The sequence below is a fragment of the Cryptomeria japonica genome, chromosome 6 (assembly GCF_030272615.1).
Source record: "Cryptomeria japonica chromosome 6, Sugi_1.0, whole genome shotgun sequence".
Classification (NCBI taxonomy): domain Eukaryota; kingdom Viridiplantae; phylum Streptophyta; class Pinopsida; order Cupressales; family Cupressaceae; genus Cryptomeria; species Cryptomeria japonica.
Window position 1 is genome coordinate 161,795,670 of NC_081410.1, and position 22,929 is coordinate 161,818,598.

At 37.9% G+C, this 22,929-nt stretch overlaps 1 pseudogene; it reads right to left on the minus strand.

Moving 5' to 3' along the window:
- Window positions 1–1,422: 1,422 nt before the first annotated feature.
- LOC131038009 (bidirectional sugar transporter SWEET3b-like) lies at window positions 1,423–19,490 on the minus strand (annotated as a pseudogene).
- Between the last annotated feature and the right edge of the window lie 3,439 nt (window positions 19,491–22,929).

Genomic DNA, 22,929 nt, shown 5'->3' on the forward strand with positions numbered 1-22,929 from the left:
ATGGAAACCTTGATGAGAAGGTTGTGAAGTATTTACAAGAGTAGTTTTGTGAGTTCCTTAAAGGGTTGGAACCCTGCCATACGCTACATCATTTGAATTGTTAGGAGTTCCTATTGAAATCTGAAGCCTCAATAAAGGAATAAGCATGGAGTTCCTACTAGGGTTCAACCCCCAACAAAGGCTACAAAAGACAAGGTTGGACAGTTTTGAGAACTAAACACTTTATGTGGTTTCAATTGGAGTTAATATCCCAAAACATGAAAATAAGAATGACACAAATGAGGGAAACAAATCATTGAATAGTTCTTAATGGGATAGGAACCTTCGACATGGTGGCAGATTTCTAGTTCTCATTAGTATGATATTTCTTGACAAGTCTGAAATTTTTTTACTAAGATGGAAAGAATCAATAAGGTTATAACATTCCATAAAATCTTTTGGAGGGTCTTTCAAATGTTTTTATGTGGCTACTTTTGGTTGAAGTGCTCATGTGCTAATTCAGTACTATAATTGCTAAGAGTTCAACGTCTCCTACTATGACAATTGATATTTTCCATATAGAAATTATATGAAGATGGAAGGTGATTTGTGGAGGGATTTTCACCATCAAAGAAAGAGAGGGGATAGACTTAAGTGAGTGGGAGATCACTAATACAGGAAAGGTGATTGGAAAGGTAGAGAATATTCAAAGAGGGAAGGAGATGAGTGAGGTGGCTAACGAGTATGGTATTCAGTAGAACCAATACATTGGAGGGAGTAGGATGAGCATGGGAGAAGGGGCCTGAGATATTATGTGTTCTTGTGGAAAAGTTCTTGAAGTAAAATTTGTTCTATAAACAATTATGATTTTAATCTTGTTGTGTTATTTTGTGAATTGGGTGTTATTTTGGTTTCATGTTGGGTTGTTTGATAAGACTCTTTGATTGCATCTACATCAAGTCTCCTTAAGATGGTCCTAAGCGTGACCCATCTTTCTAGATACACAAATGCATAGGTACTAAAAACTTCAAGAGCAAGAGATATAATTATGTCACAAGGATAAAATCACACCAAGAAGTTTAGATTTTGTATAATCCTTTCCAAGGCCAAAATATACTATTTGGGTAAGTTTGTGATGGTCAAGATAGTACAAGCTTAATAAAATCATCTTAACTCACACTTTTGATAATTCTATTATGACAATCAAAACAATTTTAAGTCCCTAATGCTATTATTACCAAAACAATAATAAATTTTTATTTCTAATTATCAGTCATAATTAAAAACCAGCTTGTGTTCCTAAAGCTATACAATGAAAAAGGAAAGCCAAGAGAAAACCCATTAAAATTTAAGATGAAAGAAAATCCATTCTACATTGAAAGCAAACAATGGGTATCATTTACCCGCCCTTCCCAGAGCCACTGCCAAGTATTAGTTTCCAAGTTATCTCATGGTATCCTTCATATTTTTTTGCATTTCAATGTCAAGTTCAGAAAGAGGAATTGTGGGGCATTTTTCTATGGCTGTTCCATCTGACTGCACAGTCACCACTTTCAATTTTACATCTTCAATTCCTCCTCGACTCTTTTTCTTGTAAATGCAGTATATTATCATCTGAATCGAAGCCAGTGGTATTCCAAGAAAATTTGGAGCCTGTATGAACAAGAAATGAAATGAGCTCAGTTGGAGAGGTTCTATTTGTTTGCACAATAAATGTATATAGATGCTCAACATAAGATTACCATGATAATAATATCTCTTCTCAAAGCACCATAAACCAACCACAACAGACTGCCAAGGAAAGCGAACATTAAGAAGTAGAAGGACATGCACTCCACACTCTTGCTCCGAATTACAACTCTCTATATGATAACATATATGTTAGTTGAATAATAATTACTTATAACATATGACTCTAATGAATGCGAGGGAAGTTTCTTACAAAATCTGAGATTGACAATCCAAAGAGAATGACAATGGCCACCATTCCAGCAGTTCCCACAACCATTTTCTTCTAGCCCGCTTCTACTCCCCACATGGAAGTTGTTGCAGTGTTGATAAACACCACCAAGACTCCTCCAACCATTAGACCCATTCTTTTCTTCCATGACATTCATCCCTCATCAACTAGTGCCCTCCAAAGCCAAGTGAAATCATAGGGACTATCATGGTGAAAGTAAATAATACAGTACCTTAGATTCAGGTGGAGCATAGAGGAGATAGATGGTACATAAGCTAAACTAGAGGAGGAAGCCAATGGCATTGATAACCATGACAGGAGCATTATCCCATTCATTTCTAATGAGAGGGGAGCCATACAAGGTGTAGATAAGACAATTAAAGAGGCCTATTGCATAGGGAAACCATGATCTCTCCCGTTGTCTTCTTCTTTATCACTCTCCAGAAGTTACTCCTGCTCATAAATCAATGTAATATGAACTTAGTGTTAGGATTTAGAAATGAATTAGAAGAGAAGAAACAAAACAATGAATTCACAGACAGAGACAAATGTGATACACATTTTATTATGGTTTGGCAGATTGCCTACGTCCACACTTAATGCAATGAAATCTTATATTAACTGATATCTCAATACACAATACATAGACTACACCCAGTTGTTTATATATTTATTAAGGCATGAAACAAAGAGTTTTGGGAAGGCAGAAAGTCATGTTACCATTAGGCTTCATATACCCAACAATCTCCCCCGTGAAGTCCAACCGGCACAACTATGCACTATGGCATCCCCTACTTTTCCATCGTAATATTACACTTCAACCAGACCCTAAGAAGATTTTAATCTTTTCAGGCTTTGTTCCAACACACTACGAATGAGTCTTCTCTAAATTAAATCAGAGGTTAAAATATCTTCTTTAACTACTTCACCTGGTAATCCATAAACGGAAACACTACTTCCAACAGATTCAAAAAACACTCCTGTATCATGGTCAGCTGCTCCTGTGCTCCCCCATAACAGAAAATCTAAAAAAATGGCATCTTCCTTAGACACCAAAGAAGTCATGAAAATTTGTTGATCCTCTTAAGAAAAATCCCTTAAATCCTCTTGTCAATAACCAAGCATTGGGGTCCACAACCCCTCTTTTTGGCAGGCTAGGAAATCAAATTCCCACTTGTCTCTCACAAATTCTTGGTCCCCTTCAACATTTGTTCGACCAAATTCTATATTCAAGTCATGTAAAATAGTAGACAAAAAAGACCCTCGTTCATATGTCTGCGTACCTGGACAAGCTATGGTGGAAAATCATCATTGCTGCCAATTTTATCCACTCCATGTGGACTAAAAAAACCTTTGCAATGAAACCCAACTTCACCATAAAATAGCCCCTTCTAATGTTCCTTAGGTAGAGCTTCCAGGAAAAGAATCATTTGTCCATCTTGTAGCGATTGACTGGAGTAAAGATTCATTGCTCTGTTTTGAAATTTTTTTCCAACCTAACCATGGTGATTGACAGACTCCAAGACCACATAAGATGCACTTCTCTTTACAAACTCCCTAGGATGTTTGAGCATTTCTGTGGCTTTTGTCCCTTGGCCATACAAAAATCCTTGTCGTCTCTCTCTCTGGTTACGCTTCTGTGGCAAGTGGATTTTATCCAACGCACAATCCTAGTCAACAGGTAATACCGTGAGAAACTCTTGAGGAAATTCGCTAGGACAACACTTTCCCTCACTACCACTGGGAGCATTTTCTCTGTCAAGCCATTTTGTAACCACCAAGTTTTTAAAACCATGTTCTTGCTAATAAACATGCTTTTTTTCTCAGCCACGTTCAATGGGCACATCAAATCATCCTCTGCCAAACCATGCTTCACTGCAAATAAATCTATTTGGGTATTCCCTTCATGCGATTCCTTGTAGTCAAATTGATGCAGAGCCCTGGTATAGGTATAGAGTAGATCCCTTTAGTCCAAGAACAAACCAAGGACTCTAGCAATCACAAAAGACTTTAAGGGGTTAAGAAAGATCAATTTGACAAGTCCCACATCATTTCCTTCCTATATATTTCCTCATAAGGTCACTTTCCTTGAATGCTTCACAAGGGCTTCTAGTGATTCTTAAGGACCCTATAGCCCAACTAGGTTTGGTCCTCTCCATAATTTACCAGTGCCTATCTAGGATTTGGTTTGAAGTCCACTAGGTTAGGGAGACTCCTTTCAATCACCAATTTAGGTTCCCTTTAACGGTTTGTGACTGTTGCTGCAGGAAGGCCTACTAATCCTAGTAGCCCTGCCATGCCACTTTTCCTCAGTTAACTCCTTATTTCTACAAAGGACTCAGACAACTAATTCCAGATTTGGATACCCTTTAATGATTTACAAAATATATCCAAAGGGTTCCAACCATTCAGGAATACAAGGTTCCAAACCCTATCTTGGTTAGGAGACCTAATAGCCCCAATTAGGCCTAATTTACAAAGGAGAGGGTAGACACATGCCCTATCTTGTCAAACCAACACAAGGAACACTTTTAGTACATGGTAACACCATCAATTCCTAAGTTTTAGACTATGATCAAACCCCTAACACTTGATGTGGAACCTATTTGCTTGAACTGGCACGGTGGCCACATGGAGTTGCCCACCTTAATGTATCAAACCCTTGCCTCCAACCGACCCAACCATGAAAAAGTCCTCCAAAATATTAAAATACATTGGCCATACTTTTATTTCCTCCAGATTCGTGATCAACCAATGAAGGATGAGCAAGATTAGGCCATTTCTTTGTGAAACCCTAGGTAGGACTGTCAAATCTGGACCACTTCAAGAAAATTGCAGGTTTCTCCCTTGTCCTGGAAAATTAAGACCTCAGACTTGATGCATATGAAATATTACTAGTCACTATACCACATCCCACCAATTTTCTAATCCCAAGATGTCCGTACATTACGATACATCATTCAGAACAGTAAAATTGTAGGAAATTCACAAAATTTTATTGCTTCAATGATGCCAAATATTTACAAAACTCTTCAACCAATACAATGATGATTGGAACAGAAATTTTATGCCTTCCTCAATGGTTATCAACCACTTTCTGAACTTAGGTGACTGTTGGGAAGAAGTTTCTCTTTGTAACCAAAAGTTGCCATGAAAAGTTATCATGGATTAGCAACTTAGAGACATGTTAAGTCCACAGACTTAGAGTTGTTCAAACATGTCTTAAAACTTCCTAAGAGACTTGCAACACATAAACACCTAGAAAATACTCAACTAAATAGCCCTAGGCCCATATGCCCATGGTGGCTTATCAACTTGCCAAATCCATGTCATTGGGTAACAAACTGTGGTTTATTACAAAGATCAAACAAACTAAACTATCCTATTACATGGATTGAAAGATCACATTCTTATGCATGTGTGACATTTAGGCCTTCATTGTGATTATATTAGTTATTATCCTAGTCATGAGGTGCCCTTGCACCATACTCTCAGTGTGAAGGAATCTCAAGTCCACTTGATATGAGGTCATGTATTGTAGTGCCATGCTTCTTAATCTGATCTTCATCCAACCAAATGGCTTCAGAGTTTGGTTTTCCTTTCCATTTGACCAAGTATTGTTTGTACTCATTTCTCCTAGTCTTCTTTACAACCTTGGTGTCCAACACTTTCTCAAGTTTAGGTGGCTCATGTTTGGAAAGATCTATATCTGCTGCATCTTCTATGACCTGCTGTGAGCTACCTATATTAGAATCACCTTTAAAAGGAGTTAGATCACAAACATTAAAAATAGGAGATATGCCAAGGTCAGGTGGTAATTGAATTTCATAGGCATTGTTGCCAAACTTCTTCAAGATGTGGCATGGTCTCACTTTCCTTTGCATGAGCTTAGTGTGCTTGCCCTTGGGAAACCTTTCCTTCTTCAAATTTGCCCAAATCAAATCTCCAACCTAAAATTGTAATTCTCTCCTTTTCTAATCTGCGTGTTCTTTGTACTTGTCTGATGACTTTTGAAGTTGCATCTTGACCTTCCCATGGACTTCCTTTATGGCTTCAACAAACCTCTCTCCATATGCACTTATGGGGTCTGTATGAGGCAGTTTTCTCAACTCCAATACCCCTCTTGAATGTAACCCATACACAATCTGGAAGGGTGACTTCCCTATGCTTCTATTTACAGTATCATTGTAGGCAAACTCAGCCTAGGACAAGATTGAATCCCATTTTTCACCATGCTATCTTGTAAGGCATCTCAATAAGTTTCCCAATGATCTATTTACCACTTTTTTCTGCCCATCTGTTTGTGGATGATAGGCTGATGAAAAGGACAGATTGGTGCCAAGTTTCCTCCACAGAGTTCTCCAAAAATGACCAACAAATTGGACATCCCTTTCAGACACTATATTCAATGGAAGTCCATGGATCCTTGCTACTTCCTTGAAAAAAACATCTGCTATGTAAGATGCATCACTAGTGGACCTACATGGCAAGAAATGTGCCATTTTACTAAACCTATCCAGTACCACAAATACACTATTAAACCCCTTTTGTGTCCTAGGTAAACCCATTACAAAATCCATTGACACACTTTCCCAAGGTCTTGAAGGAATGGGTAAGGGCTGACAGAGGCTAGCATTAATGCTCCTTCCTTTTGCCTTTTGGTAAATAGTGCACACATCTACAAACTTTCTTACATCAACCTGGAATTTGGGCCAGCAGTAGTGCCTCCTCACCAATTCAAGTGTCTTGTCCAAGCCAAAATGACCTTCCATAGCTCCACTATGCTTTTCCTTGATGATAGTAGTCCTCATTGAGCACCTTGATATGCACAATTACCCACCTTTGAAGAGAAGTCCATCTTGGATCATAAAATTAGAAAAATCCACAAGATATCTTTCATCAAATTCAGTACATACCTTGTAAATCTCCTTGAAGTCCTCATTTGCAGCATACATGCCTTTCAATGCATTAATCCCAATGCTTTCTAATTGGATTTCAGATATGGTTATTGATAAGTTGATGCTTTGACATGTTTTTAATCATGACTCTTAGGTTTTTGGCATCTTTTGGGTTGCATTGTGATAGTAAAGTATTTTGAATTGACTATATGTAATCCATGTTTTAAATCTAAACTTATGAAATCATGTTTGAACTTTGTCTGTTAATTCCTGTAGCCATGCCAATTTATTCCTGAAGCCAAATGATTTGTCCCTATGATATGCAGATTATTTAGGATAATGTCATATGTGAGTTAATGAATGTATTAATTGAGTAAGATACATATGCATGTCCTTGTATGTTGTTTTTGTTTTAGTGCAGATAATAATTGATGTTGCGGTGGATGATTTTCTTTCGCGCCTAAGGACTGGAGAATCACGTTCAGATAACTGGAGGTCAAACTGAAGGGGATTCGAGCAAGTGCAATGTAAGGCATAATCGGAGCAGTTGTACTTCACCATGGGATTTTAACTCTAGTGCATATTGAATTTGCAAAATATCACTTTGGCATGCAAAGACTGTGGTTCAGTTTCAAGATCCACGGTTCCTGCAACCAAGCTCTCAGTTATCTCCTTCATCTAACAATAATCCGCCTCTTCTTCTAGGTGTAATTTGAGTTGTCCATTGTAGTTGATCTTTTCTTTATAATAAGCTCTTCCTTCTTTCTTAGAGTTAGACAAGATGGAAAGGAATTGAGCAGAGTTTTGACAAGCATTCTAAATTTTCTCTTTTAGAATATGTAATCATTTTCAAGAAGAAATGAATAAAGAATATGTTGTTCTGATCTGTTAAAAGTACTTTGTTGAAAGTTTGATATCACTCATCCAAGGGGGCCCACTTGGTGAGTGATCCTGTGTTTATGATCATTGAAGCTAGTTTTTACTTAGCTGCAGTAGAAGTTCATGACTGGATTGTTCTTGCAGCCACTGGAAATATATCTGTTGATTGTTCCTGTAGCCAAGACAGAATGGTGTGATTTCTGTTATTTTCATTAGATCATTCCAGTAGTGTTTTGTGAAGCTTTCATGTAGTCTTTTATGATTTCCATTCCTGCCTTTCCTTTCTGCATAATGTTAGTTACTGCAGTAATGCAGAATAATCATTTAAGGAGCTTAGTGCATATATATTGCAGACCCATTTCAAGTTTTACGTTCCTAGATTGATAACTAAATGAACACCAGCCATGAAAATAATAAACTCTACCATATGCATATCCAAACTTCGGATTGAGATTTCAATTAGAGGTATAATTATTATCATTATAGTTGGGGTAGACATTTTTGGCACCGTTGCCGGGGATGGTGTCAAGCTAAGAACCTTTTATGATTATTTTAGTTTCTAGTTAATTGTTTGAAATTTCATGAATCTGCATGCATAATAGAAGAAGAGATGCCAGAGGTAGATTTTTGCCCACTCATCCTACTCATACAGAAGATAATTTCTCAGATATAAACCCTTTTGTTGAACTGTATCAAGTCCCACATAATTTGAATCACCCTGAGTTTGAATTTCCAAAAGGTAGTCTTTAGTTCCTTTTTGGTCCACAAGAAGAAGAATTTCCTATAGTAACAACCCCCACAAGTCCAATGCAAGGGAACCCACCTCATGTTGGGAATAATCCGCTACCACCACCTGGTCCAATGTTTGAGTTTCCCATCTCTGACCAGCATGATAATGCTAACCTCAAGAACATTCTAGCATCTTCACTTCCTAAATTCTATGGGTTGGTGACAGAGGATCCAGATACATTTCTGTTTGAGTTTGATGTTCTCTGTAGGAGTTTTGACTATACTACAGATGCCCATAGACTCAAAATTTTTCCAGCCACTCTGAAGGAGTCATCCTTGAGATGGTTTATGAGCTTGGGTAGTAGCACAATCAACACATGGGATGAGATGAAATGGTTGTTTCTTGCAAAATACAAAGATTATTGTAGAGGCACTGATCGTCATGGGGATGATATCTTTAGAATGACACAAATTGAAGATGAGAGCCTTGAGGATTATCTGGAAAGGTTTTTGTTTAGTGTCAAGAAGTCCAAGCATAGTACTCTAAATGAAGATTCCCTCAAATTGATATTCTTGAGGGGTATCAGTGATGAATGCATCGATTCCTTAGATCTCATGGGAGGAGGTGACATTACACAATCTATTTGAGCTAAAATAGGACAAATTTGCAAGAAGTATTCCAGATCTACTTCTAAGAAGAATAGGAGATTTAAGCCAGGGGCACCATCATCAACATCTGGAACTGGAGTTTCTAGATTGGAACTTAGCCATCTATTAAAATATTTCAAGGAGGACATTATAAATAATATGGCTACTCAGTTGGATACATTGGCAGCTAAGAAGAAGCATGAGGAAGCTGATGCATTTCTTGCAGAATTATGTCCTCATTGTAAGGAGCGGAAGAAAGATTGCAGATGTAAGATGGTTGCAAATGTTGAAGTACTTGATTTCAAACCAATTCAAGGTGAGGATGAACAAGTCTTCTATGTTTCTCAAAGAAGACCAAATTTTCAAAGACAAGGTATGCCACCCGATCCACTTTCCTTTTCTGGTTATAGTGGTAATTCTTATGCACCAAATAACCAATGGCAACCACAGTATTCTTAAAATTTTGGTAACTATCCACATTGGTATGGATCACAAGGCCAAGGACAACAATTTGCTAATCAAAACTGGTATCAACCTCAGGGTCTAGGGAACCAGTTTCAAGGGAATTGGCAACCTACGTCTCAATGGAGGGGAAACCTATCATGGCCATCCCAATCTTCTGGATATCAGCCCCCTGCTTAGCAGCCACAACCTTCTACTTTAATGCCTCCTCCTGCAGCTACAACTGCACCTCCTAAGCCAACGTAGTTGCCTACTCAACGGTTGCCTAATCCAAATATCAAATCTCATCAACAACAACAAGCTTATTTAGCTGATGCTAATCAATACCCAGCCCATTCTTTATCACTAGATGATATTCACCTCCGATCTGGGACAACTCTACCTAATCCTTCTCATCCGGTGATTACTAAGGTACAAGAAGAGTAGCCAATCTCTGATCCTAAAGATATAATACCTCATAATCAAATATTACCACCATTTCCCCATAGACTGAAAGACAAAGAAGTTTTCACTGAACAACAACAAAGCTTTGATATTCTTGATCAACTGAAGCATATTTGTGTTAAAATTCCATTGTTGCAAGCAATAAAGGATGTCCCTATATATGGTAAGGCATTGAGAGAAGCATGCCTAAAGAAACCTGGCAGAAAGAAAAAGGATCCACAAACAGTTCATGTTATGGGTCAATTGGCTGAAATTATGTTAGGAAAAATTGCTATTCCAAAGTATTCTGATCTAGGTAGTCCTGTTGTGAGTATAGTCATTAATGGCAGTCAAATAAAAAATGTTTTAGTTGATCTAGGGGCAGCCATTAATGTAATGACAAGGGAAGTAATGAAACATCTAGAGATTGATAGTTTAAGGGCTACACCCATAGTTCTCCAACTTGCTGATGGCTCTGCAGTAAGACCTGATGGTATCATAGAAGATATAGTAGTTATTCTAGATTCCTGGGAATATCCTGCAGACTTTATGATTTTATCTCCAAAAGCAACATTGGGGGGATATCCAGTCATTTTGGGAAGACCATGGCTTGCCATAGCTGATGCATATATTGGGTGCAGATCAGGAGACATGACTATTTCAGATGGCAGTTCCATAAAAACATTAGCCTTGTATTCCCCAGCACAACCTCAGCTTGAGCAGCAACAGGTTGTTTGGCCTATTTTGGGAGAGGAATCTGAAGAAATTGACTCTATTAATCACCTTATGATGATTAATCAATTACCACTCATGCAGTTATATGATGAAGAATCAATTCTTTATAAGGTCTTGATAAATTAATTAATAGAAGACCAAGAATTGCAGGAATTAGTTCCGAATATTGCAGGTTTGGACTTTCCTACAGCCACTGATATCTTGCATACCTTGTTGCCGCAGGAATTGTCTTATTCTCATTTTTTTGATATAAATCAGATTGATCTTACTATCAAGATAGAGGTGAAATTGAATAAATATTTGAACATCAATAAGAATATAGCAGATACTCAAAAGGATAGCCTAGTGGACTTGCTGAAACTCCATAGAAATGCTTTTGCATCAAATTACAAGGATATGAATGGAATTGATCCAACAGTTTGTACTCATCGTATTTACATAAAGGATGAGTGTTGCCCCCTCAGACAACCTCAAAGAAGAGTCAACCCTGCCTTGAAGGAGATAGTTAAAGAAGAATTGCAGAAATTGTTGAAAGGTGGGTTTATCTATCCTATCTCTGACAGTCAATGGGTATCACCTTTGGTGATAGTTCCTAAAAAGGGAGGAAAATGGAGAGTATGTGTTGATTATAGAGCCTTGAACTTAGCCACAAGGAAGGATCATTTTCCACTACCATTTGTGGATCAGGTATTTGATTCTCTTGCTAGTAAGAGATATTTTTCATTCCTGGATGGATTTAGTGGCTATAATCAGATACAAATAGCTCCCGAGGATCAGGAGAAAACAACATTTACTTGCCCATGGGGCACGCATGCATATTTTGTTCTTCCTTTTGGGTTGTATAATGCTCCAGCCACTTTTCAAAGGGCAGTGATCAGTATTTTTTCTGATATTTTTCAACATATTATGAAAATTTACATGGACGACTTTACAACTTATGGCTCTGAATTTGATCAAGCATTAGGTAATTTGAAGAAAGTTTTGCAGTGGTGTGAAGACTACAACTTGTCTCTAAACAGTGAGAAGTGTTTCATTATGATGGAAGAAGGAATAGTCCTTGGTCATCATATATCTGTACAAGGCATACAAGTGGATCCAGCAAAGATTGAGGTTATTCAGCATATTAATGACCCTGTGAAGTAGAAAGATGTGAGAAGTTTTCTTGGCCATGTTGGATACTACAGAAGGTTTATCAAAGATTTCAACAAAATTGCAAGTCCCTTATACTCATTGCTTACTAAAGATGCAAAATTTAAATGGACCTCAACATGTAATGAAGCTTTTTTAAAGCTTAAGCATGCTTTAACTCAAGCACTAGTTCTAAAAGGACCAAATTGGTCTCTACCATTCCAAATCCATACTAATGCATCTGATTATGCCGTAGGAGCAGTGCTGGGACAAAAAGTTGACAAGTTGGAAAATGCAATATATTATATCAGCAAGAATTTGCAGGGACCTGAATTGAATTATATAGTTACTGAAAAGGAAATGCCAGCTGTCATATATGCCCTTAACAAGTTTAGACACTATATTACAGGGTATCCCATATTTGTGCATACAGATCATACTACAATTAGATATCTCATGAATAAGCCATCAATCACTGGTAGACTGGCTCGCTGGTTATTGTTGATGCAGGAATTTGATATTACAGTTGTTGATAAGCCAAGGAAGTCTAATGTTGTTGCAGATTATCTTTCACGTCTTCAATTCAAGGAAGATTCTACAATGATAGATGACACTTTTTAGATGAGCATTTGTTTCTCATACAGGCTCATACTCCTTGGTATGCTGATATTGCCAACTATTTAGCTATAGCTAAGATGCCAATTTTTTTTTCTCCAAAGGAAAGAAGGTTGCTAGTCGAAAAAAGTTTTAACTTTTCATGGATTGCTGATTGTCTATTTTATACTGGACCTGACCAAGTCATGCGAAGATGTGTCAGAGAAGATGAAACATATGACATCCTGTATGCATGTCATGATGAGCCATGTGGAGGTCATTTTGCTGCCAAAAGGACAACACTGAAAATACTCAATACCGGATACTATTGGCCAACATTACACAAGGATGTAGCTCAGTACACAAGGAAATGTGATAGATGTCAACGAATGGGCAGACCTACAAACTCTGGTGAGATGCCACTATATCCTCAAATATCTGTTACACCATTTGACAAGTGGGGATTAGATTTTGTTGGCCCCATTGATCCACCTTCTAATGGCAAATCTTATATCTTGGTATGTACAGACTATGTAAGAAAATGGGTAGAAGCTAGAGCTATGCAACATGCAAGAGATAATAAGGTGGCTGAGTTTCTCTATGAAGAAATATTTACAAGGTATGGAGTACCAAGGGAAATTGTCTCAGATCAGGGACCTCAATTTACATCAACATTGATAAAAGATTTGGTCAATGAATACAATATAAGACACATGAAATCTACTCCATATCATCCACAGTCTAATGGACAAGTAGAAGTTACCAATAGAGAGCTTGAGGCTATTCTTACAAAAACAGTGTCTATCCACAAGAAAGATTGGTCTCATCGACTTTCAGAGGCAATTTGGGCATATAGAACAACATGGAAAACACCAATTGGATTCACACCTTTTGAGATGGTTTATGGCAAAACAACAATGATTCCTATTGAATTTGAGCATAAAACCTTGAGAACAACTCTACAACTGAATATGACATTGTCTGAAACACAGAAGGAATGCATTCAGCAGTTAAATGCTCTTGATGAATGGAGGAAGATAGCTGTTCAACAGAAAATTTTTATTCAAAACCAAAGAGCAAGATGGCATGATAAATATATCAGAGAAAAGAAATTCAAAGTTGGTAACTGGGCACTCTTGTATGATTCCAGATATAAAGATGCTATGGGAAAACTCCAAACAAGGTGGTATGAGGTAGAAGAAGTTTTTCAGAATGGAATAGTCCGTTTGTCCACAATAGAACCTGTTCGATATAAACTCTTAGTGAATGGACACCGACTACGACTTTATCACAAGCCAGCTACTAGAGAAGAGTTCCTGCAACAGTTTGATCCACAAAGTGAAATAAAAGTTCCTGCAACAAATGGCAAGGTTCCTGCAGCAACTGCCAATGATTCAGTATCAATTCATGAGCTTCTTGTTGCACTTGAGCAGATTGATAAAGGTGATGTTCCTGCAGTCTCTGCAGTGAACTTATTTACCGTATCATAATAAAATATTTCCATGGGAATATTGTTCTGCGTACATAAAGTTCCATCCACTATATTCCATTCCACTTTTTTACCTGTCACTTCATTTCATTTCGCCATCATTTTTGCCCAATTGCAAGTACGTGTATATTGTACTTTATTTTAATTATGCATTTATTAGTTCATTATGATTTTATCTTGTTTAAATCCGCTCCAAACTTGAAATCTCGTCAGCCTGTGTGGACACGTGCTAGGTTAAGTTGGGGGGGGGGGGGGTACTTTATGGTCCTTTTTCCAATAAGATTTATTATCAGTTTTTTTGATACCCCAAATTGATTTCCTAACTGACATTACTTATGATGATTATTATTTCACACAAGTGAATAATAAGGTCTGCTGCCAAAATTAAGATATGTAGATTTTAGTTTTTTGCGAAACTGTCAAACATTTTGGTGAAGCTGTGGAAGTATCAGAGTAAAAGATGGGTGGTGATCTAATTCGTCATGAGCCAATGGTCCATGAAGGGTTGTTGCAGGATGTTGTCTGTGAGCATTATTTCTGAAACCACGACTGGTTGGATTATTTCTTGAAAATCAGGGATTACAACGACGAAATAGCTACAAAATTTATGTATTCCTTTGATGAAGGAGAAGCTACAGTTAAAGGGTTGAGGGTAATTGCTATGGAGCAACGAATTGCAGAGGTCACAGGGTTGCTATAGGAAGGAGAACTCTTTCCAGAATCAAAAGACGTAAGGAGTGCCAGGGTAGAGTTCACAATTTCCACTGATAGACCCTTAATGGTGGATAGACAAGGGACTAGAAGGGTTTCTTTACCAGCACATTGGCCTTAGGTAGCTTTGTATGTTATGAAATATATTACATGTGAAGGGCAGTATTCAAATTTGTATTCACCTCATTTTAAGTTACTTAGTCATTTGTGTCATGGCCGACGAGTTAATGTCCCTAATTTCTTATACCATCTCATTTCTATAAGTGCTAAGGAGACTCGAAAGTATGTAAATCGCTCTGTTAGCCATCATGGATTGGTTAAGTTGCTTGTACAGCGGTCCCTAAGAGATGTTTCACAAATGGAATGGGGTGTATTTGAGGATATTCTATAATTTAGGGTTGATGATGCCCCAATTGCGAATAATCCGCCGGCTCAAGAAGAGATTGTTGCAGAAGATCCTTCTCGTGAAGATGAGGGTTTGCTGGTTGCTGAAGGAGCCACAATTATTATGGAAGAAAATATTGAAGCAGAGTCAATCGAAGAACAACCCTCTACTTCTCTTCAAAGAGATTCACTTGTTTTGCAAAGAGAAGGAAAAGAATTGGAAAAGGATGAATCAGATGAAGAATTTGTTATCAGGCCGCAGGAAATGCAGATTCCTCCTGCAGCCAAGAGGCGTCAAACAAAAACAAAAACTCCTGCAACTATTTCAGAAGTGTATGTAAGGAGAACAACAAGGAGGACACAGAAGACTCAACCTGTGAGTAATCCAGCAGAGGTTATTGCAGTAGAAACTTCGGAAGAAGAAGATGCTACAGAGAAAGAAATGCAAGAAAACCCTGTGGAAGAGGAAATTCAAGAAAACCCTGCAGAAGAAGAAATCTAAGAAGAAATTCAGGAAGAAGTTGTAATGGATAAGCTAGCAAATCTTGCTTCTGCGGCATTGCAATGTGAAGAGATTGTTGATGATGCTCTACAGCAACCTGAAGAAAATGTGGGAGATATGTCAACTCAGAATGAGGAGTTTATTGAAGAAATTCCACGGTCTAAGGTAGGACCTATTAGACCTCCTTCATCCCTAAGTATTTTATCAATTGCTTTAACATTTTTTAGGCAATGGGAAATAGAGAATGATAGGTTGCAAGGGATAATTAATAAGCAGCAAAAAGAGATTGAAAAGAAAGATAATAGAATTGAGGAATTATAAGCTAAGGTAGAAGTGATTTATGGTATGGTTCCTGAGATGATGCAGTGTAGGGCACCCCCAAGAGTTTATGTAGTACATTTGAAAGAGCGGTATCTGAATTTCAGACTAAACCGCATTGTTAGGGACCTTAATCCATCCTTGGAAACACCTGAGGAATTCTATCATGCTTATCAAACCTCTCCACATGCTGTAAGGAATTTGTTATGTAAATTATATTTACATAACTATGTTGTACCCCAAGAAAGAGAATGGAATCCTTTATTGTATATTAGGGATATCCATCTCAGACATTTAATGTCATGGATCCAAAATGAGATGATCATAGGACCACAAGCCAGGGAGTTTGAAAAATTAGAGCTTGACTATCCATTACCATTGAGAAGGGAATCAGAAGCACCCAGGGTTCTGTATTATGATTGGCAAAAGTTGCTAATAAGAGATGATGTTAGTAAGATAGTACTTCTAATGAGAGAGGAAGTCTATCAAGCGTATGAGCATTTGGTTCAGACCCACAGGACAACCACACTAGAAGGGTTAACTCAACGCTGGAATAATCTACTAGATTATTTAAAACTAGGAGAACCTTACTCATTACAGAATTTTCATGCAGCCATACAAAGAGCCTCCAGATACATACAACTAGGTAGGGAGAAAGCCAACAACTGGTTGCCATTGATCTTTCAGCCTCCGATCCTTATGTGGCCCCTTTTGGCATGCCAACCAACATAACAGAATTATGATGCAGTTGTAGAAGAAACAACTAGATGGTCTAGGTTGGAGAAAATGAAAGGATTTTGTTGGAATTTTCCTTCCAAGGGAACCGGACAGGACACTATTGGTGATTTCAGAGTTTTAGCAAAAATCATAAATTTTCCTTTTGCTGCAGGAGAATCAAACCCTTAAAGTTGGGGGGCATGATAAGTTGATGCTTTGACATGTTTTTTTATCATGACTCTTAGGTTTTTGGCATCTTTTGGGTTGCATTGTGATAGTAAAGTATTGTGAATTTACTATATGTAATCCATGTTTTAAATCTGAACTTATGAAATCATGTTTGAACTTTGTCGGTTAATTCCTGCAACCATGCCAATTTATTCTTGCAGCCAAATGATTTGTCCCTGTGATATGCAAATTATTTAGGATAATGTCATATGTGAGTTAATGAATGTATTAATTGAGTAAGATACATATGCATGTCCTTGTATGTTGTTTTTGTTTTAGTGCAGATAATAATTGATGCTGCGGTGGATGATTTTCTTTCATGCCTAAGGACTGGAGAATCATGTTCAGATAACTGGAGGTTAAACTGAAGGGGATTTGAGAAAGTGCAATGTATGGCATAATCGGATAGTTGTACTTCACCATGGGAGTTTAACTCTAGTGCATATTGAATTCACAAAATATTGCTTTGGCATGCAAAGACTATGGTTCAGTTTCAGGATCCACGGTTCCTGCAGCCAAGCTCTCAGTTATCTCCTTCATCTGACAATAATCCTCCTCTTCTTCTGGGCGTAATTTGAGTTGTCCATTGTAGTTGATATTTTCTTTATAATAAGATCTTCCATCTTTCTTAGAGTTAGACAAGATGGAAAGGAATTGAGCAGAGTTTTGACAAGCATTTTGAATTTTCTCTTTTAGAATATGTAATCATTTTCAGGAAGAAATGAATAAAGAATATGTTGTTCTGATCTATTAAAAGTACTTTGTTGGAAGTTTGATATCACTCATCCAAGGGGGCCCACTTGATGAGTGATCCTGTGTTTATGATCATTGAAGTTAGTTTTTACTTAGTTGCAGTAGAAATTCATGACTAGATTATTCTTGCAGCCACTGGAAATAGATCCGCTGACTGTTCCTGTAGCCAAAATAGAACGGTGTGATTTCTGTTATTTTCATTAGATCATTCCAGCAGTGTTTTGTCAAGCTTTCATGTAGTCTTTTATGATTTCCATTCTCGCCTTTCCTTTTTGCATAATGTTAGTTACTACAGTAATGCAGAATAATCATTTAAGGAGCTTAGTGCATATATATTGCAAACCCATTTCAAGTTTTGCGTTCCTGGATTGATAACTAAATGAACACCAGCCATGAAAATAGTAAACTCTACCATACGAATGTCCAAAATTCGGATTGAGATTACAATTAGAGGTATTATTATTATCATTATAGTTGGGGTAGACAGTTATCACCTTTCTACTTAGTGCATTAGCCACTTTGTTGGCTACTCCTTTCTTGTGTTTGATGGAGAATGTGTAGGCTTGGATGGATTCTAACCATTTCATATGCCTATGGCTATATTTTTCTTGACTATTAATGAAACTCAAGGCTTGGTTATCAGTATAGACCACAAATTCCTTTGGTAGCAGATAGTACCTCCATTTTTTCAAAGACTGGACCAATGCATACACTTCTAGGACATATGAAGAATATTTTCTCTTTTCCTCATTGAGATTTTCACTAAAGAATTCTATAGGTCTGCCTTCTTGGCTTATGACTTCTCCTATGGCCACATGACTAGCATCACATTCAATCTGAAACAATTTATTAAAATCAGGTTAGGCAAGTACTGGTTGTTGAGCTACCTTTTTCTTGAGAGTTTCAAATGCTTCATCTGCTTCCTTTGTCCAAGAGAACCTAAACTTTTGACCACCTTTTATGGTGTCCAGCATTGGATCACATATTTGACTAAAACCTTTTATGAACTTTCTATAAAATGTGGCTAGTCCATGGAAACTTCTAACTTCACCAATAGTCCTAGGAGTAGGCCAAGAGAGAATTGCATTTACGTTATCCTAGTCCATCTTTAAGTGACCTTTAGAGATCACAAATCTAAGGTAGGTGAGTTCTTGTTCTGTGAACAAACACTTCTCCAAATTTATCATCAGTTCCTCTTCACTCAATTTTCTCAAAACCATGTCTAGATGCCTCAAGTGCTCTTCCTTTGTCCTGCTAAATATTAGTATGTCATCCAAATACACTATTACAAGCTTCTCTGTGAACTCTTTCAATACTTCATTCATGAGTCTCATGCAAGGTACTTGGGGCATTAGACAACCCAAATGGCATAACCTTCCACTCATACAACCCTTCATTTGTTTTGAAGGTTGTTTTCTACTCATCAACATGTCTAATTCTAATTTGGTGGTATCCACTCTTTAAATCAATTTTAGAGAAGTATTTTACACCCCCCAAAAAATCAAGCAAATCTTCTATCTTAGGCATTGGAAATCTATACCTTATGGTGATCTTGTTGAGAGCCCTTGACTCAGTAGAAAGCCTCCATTTTCCATCTTTCTTGGGTGCCAAAACTATAGGGATTGTAGATGGGCTAAGGCTCTTTCCAATCAGATCAGAATCTAGCAACTCTTGAAAGTGCCTTGCCATCTCCTCATTTTGTTGTGGTGTGCGTTTGTATGCAGACTTTTTAGGCAATGTGGCCCTTGGGATTAAGTCAATACAGTGATTGATTTCTCTTATTGGTGGCAAACTCCTTGGCACTCCATCTGCAATTATTCCTTTATATCTATCAATGATCTCCTTTACTTCCGGACTGAGATCCTTTTCCTTCCCTTCTGCCTTGTCATCTGTAGTAGGCTTCTCCTTTGGAGTTGGTATTGGAAGCAAAGCAAAACATATCTCTTCTTCCATCTTTATCTCCTTGAGGAATTGTTTCCCTTCCATCACCATCACTTTGGCCTCATTTTCCTTGTGTTCTTCATTTTTTCAGTCAGGGGAAGTAGCTTTATGACCTTTCCATTCTTTGTGATTGAGTAGGTATTCCTAAAACCATCATGATGTTCCTTGAGGTCATGCTACCATGGCCTTCCAAACAGAAGTTGACAAGCATCCATGTTGATAACATCAAACAAAATCTTATCCTTATATGCACCTATTTGGAATTCCACCCATGACTGCTCCTCTACAAGTGTTTGTTTCCCCTTTGCGAGACAAGACACCTTATAGGGGTATGGATGGGGTATCCTCCTCAATTTCAACTTCTCTACCATTTCTATTGACACAAAATTCTCAGTAGACCCTAAGTCAATCAAAACTTTACATAAATTTCCTCCTGATTGGCAAGTGGTGCAGAAGATAGACTTCCTTTGAGATGGCTCCATAGGGGTTGGTACCTTCAAGAGGGTTATTCTCAACATTAATGCCTCTCATGTCTAGATAACCATATGAATCAGGTTTACTCACTCCTTGGTAATCTGATTCTTGGGCTAGGTTGGTTCTCCTTTCTCCTTGGGAACTAGACCCCATCTTCTCTAGGCATCTACTGGCAATGTGTCCTTCTTGATTGTAGTTAAAACACTTTATTGATACTACTCCTCTTCTTGATGGTCTACCTCTGAAATTAGGCCTTCTCCCTGTGCATTTTTCTTTATTGTTACCGTCATTCCTTGAGGAGTCTTGATTGCTCTCTTCTTGGAATTCAAAATTTGACCCTCTTCCTTTGAAGTTTCCCCTTCCTCTTGATTGCTTACCCCTTCCTCTACTACTCTACTCTTGTCTTCTTTTAAGCTTCTCCTCCACCTTCAATGCTATTTGGTAGCATTTATGAACAGTATCAAGGCACAAGAGGTTCAATTCTTCTTGTATGTTCCACCTTATGCCATTTAGGTACCTTGCAACTCTTTCACTTTCATCTTCAACCTTCTTGGACTTTATACTCAATTTCTGAAATTCTTCAGTGTAGGAACACACATCCATCTCTTTCTATCTGATATTTTGCCTTCTCTTATGCAATTGGAACTCATAGTTCTTAGGTACATATACTCCCTTGATCTCTAGAATCATCTTCTTCCAAGAGGTGATCATTCCTCTTGCCTCCTTTACTCTTTCCCCTTGCACAAAATTCCACCATGTCATGACCGCTCCCTGCATTTTTGACTTGGAAATATTCACTTTCTGATTGTCACCAATGTCTTCACAATCAAAGAAGTTATAGTTCAAGGACTCTATCCAATCCATCACTCCATCGACATTCATCTTCCCATTGAAAATAGGAAGATTTGACTTCTGGTTCATGGTTCTCCTCTCCATAGACTTCAAGGCATTGAACAGGTACCTATGCTCTGCAGGAACTTCCTCTTCTTCCTTCCCTTGTGGGTTCTCTTCTTATTCTCCCACTTCCTCTGAGCCATCAGGTCCTCCTCTTTCTAGTCTGCCTTCCAAGTTTTCTATTAACCTTCTAAGTCGATCATTCTCTTCTCTATTTTCTTGCACCATCGTGGCAAGTTCCATAGTTGTCACCTTTTGAGGAATGTTCCTAGCCCCACCCTCTAATTCTTTTGCTGACATGTACCATCCTCTTTCCCAAAGGGATTCCTCCTACGCTTTGATACGAATTTGATGCACAACCCTAGTATAGGTATAGAGTAGATCCCTTTAATCCAAGAACAAACCAAGGACTCTAGCAATCACAAAAGACTTTAAGGGGTTAAGAAAGATCAATTTTACAAGTCCCACATCATTTCCTTCCTATATGTTTCCTCATAAGGTCACTTCCCTTGAATGCTTCACAAGGGCTTCTAGTGATTCTTAAGGACCCTATAGCCCAACTAGGTTTGGTCCTCTCTCCAATTCACTAGTGCCTATCTAGGATTTGGTTTGAATTTCCCTAGGTCAGGGAGACTCCTTTCAATCACCAATTTAGGTTCCCTTTAATGGTTTGTGATAGTTGTTGCAGGAAGGCCTACTAATCCTAGTAGCCCTTCCAAACCGGTTTTCCTCAGTTATTTCATTATTTCTCCAAATGACTCAGACAAATAATTCCATATTTGGATACCCTTTAATGAGTTACAAACCATATCCAAAGGGTTCCAACCGTTTGGGAATACAAGGGTCCAAACCCTATCTTGTTTAGGAGACCTAATAACCCCAATTAGGCCTAATTTACAAAGGAGAGGGTAGACACAAGCCCTATCTTGTCAAACCAACACAAGGAAAACTCTTAGGATATGGTAAAACTATCAATTCCTAAGTTTTAGACGGTGATCAAACCCCTAACACCGGATGTGGAACCTATTTGCTTGGACTTGCACGATGGCCATAATTGCAAAAGTCCTCCAAAATATTAAAATACATTGGCCATAATTGCATCTCCTCCAGAGCCGTGATCAACCAATGAAGGATCAACAAGATTAGGTCATTTCTTTGTGAAACCCTAGGTAGGATTGTCAAATCTAGACCACTTCCAGAAAATTGTAGGTTTCTCCCTTGTCCCGGTGAATTAAGACCTCGGACTTGATGCATATGAAAGGTGATTGGTCACTCTACCACATCCCACCGGTTTTCTAATCCCAAGATGTCTGTATAGTATGATGCACCGTTCAGAACAACAAAATAGCAGGAAATTCATAGAATTTTATTTCTTCAATGATGCCAAATGTTTACAAAACTCTTCAACCACAAAAATGATGATTGGAACTGACATTTTATTCCTTCTTGAACAGTTATCAACCACTTTCTGAACTGAGGTAACCATTGGGAAGAAGTTGCTCTTTCTAACCAAAAGTTGTCATGGTTTAGCAACTTAGACACATGTTAAGTCTGCAGACTTAGAGTTGTTCAAACATGTCTTAAACCTTCCTAAGACACCTCCAAAACATAAACACCTAGAAAATACTCAACTAAATACCCTTAGGCCCATATGCCCATGGTGACTTATCAACTTGCCAAATCCATGTCATTGGGTAACAAAGTGGGGTTTATTACAAAGATCAAACAAACTAAATTATCCTATTACATGGATTGAAAGATCACATTCTTATGCATATGTGACCTTTAGGCCTTCATTGTGATTATCTTAGTCATTATTTTAGCCATGAGGTGACCCTGCACCACAAACTTAAGCACAACGCAGGGAACATCATTTTGTGCTCCAGCTATATTACTATCAAGAGCACGAATATCATCTTGGCCCTCTTCTTCTCTCAGGCCATTCACATAGGGTTCATAGGATAGATTGGGATTTTCGTCTAGTTTTGTGCATTTCTCCTTCATCTGGCTTGTCCTCTCTGTGTGAAGTGACTCTGCGACACAGATATCTTTGATCTTCTCCACATAATTATCCAAAGGCCCA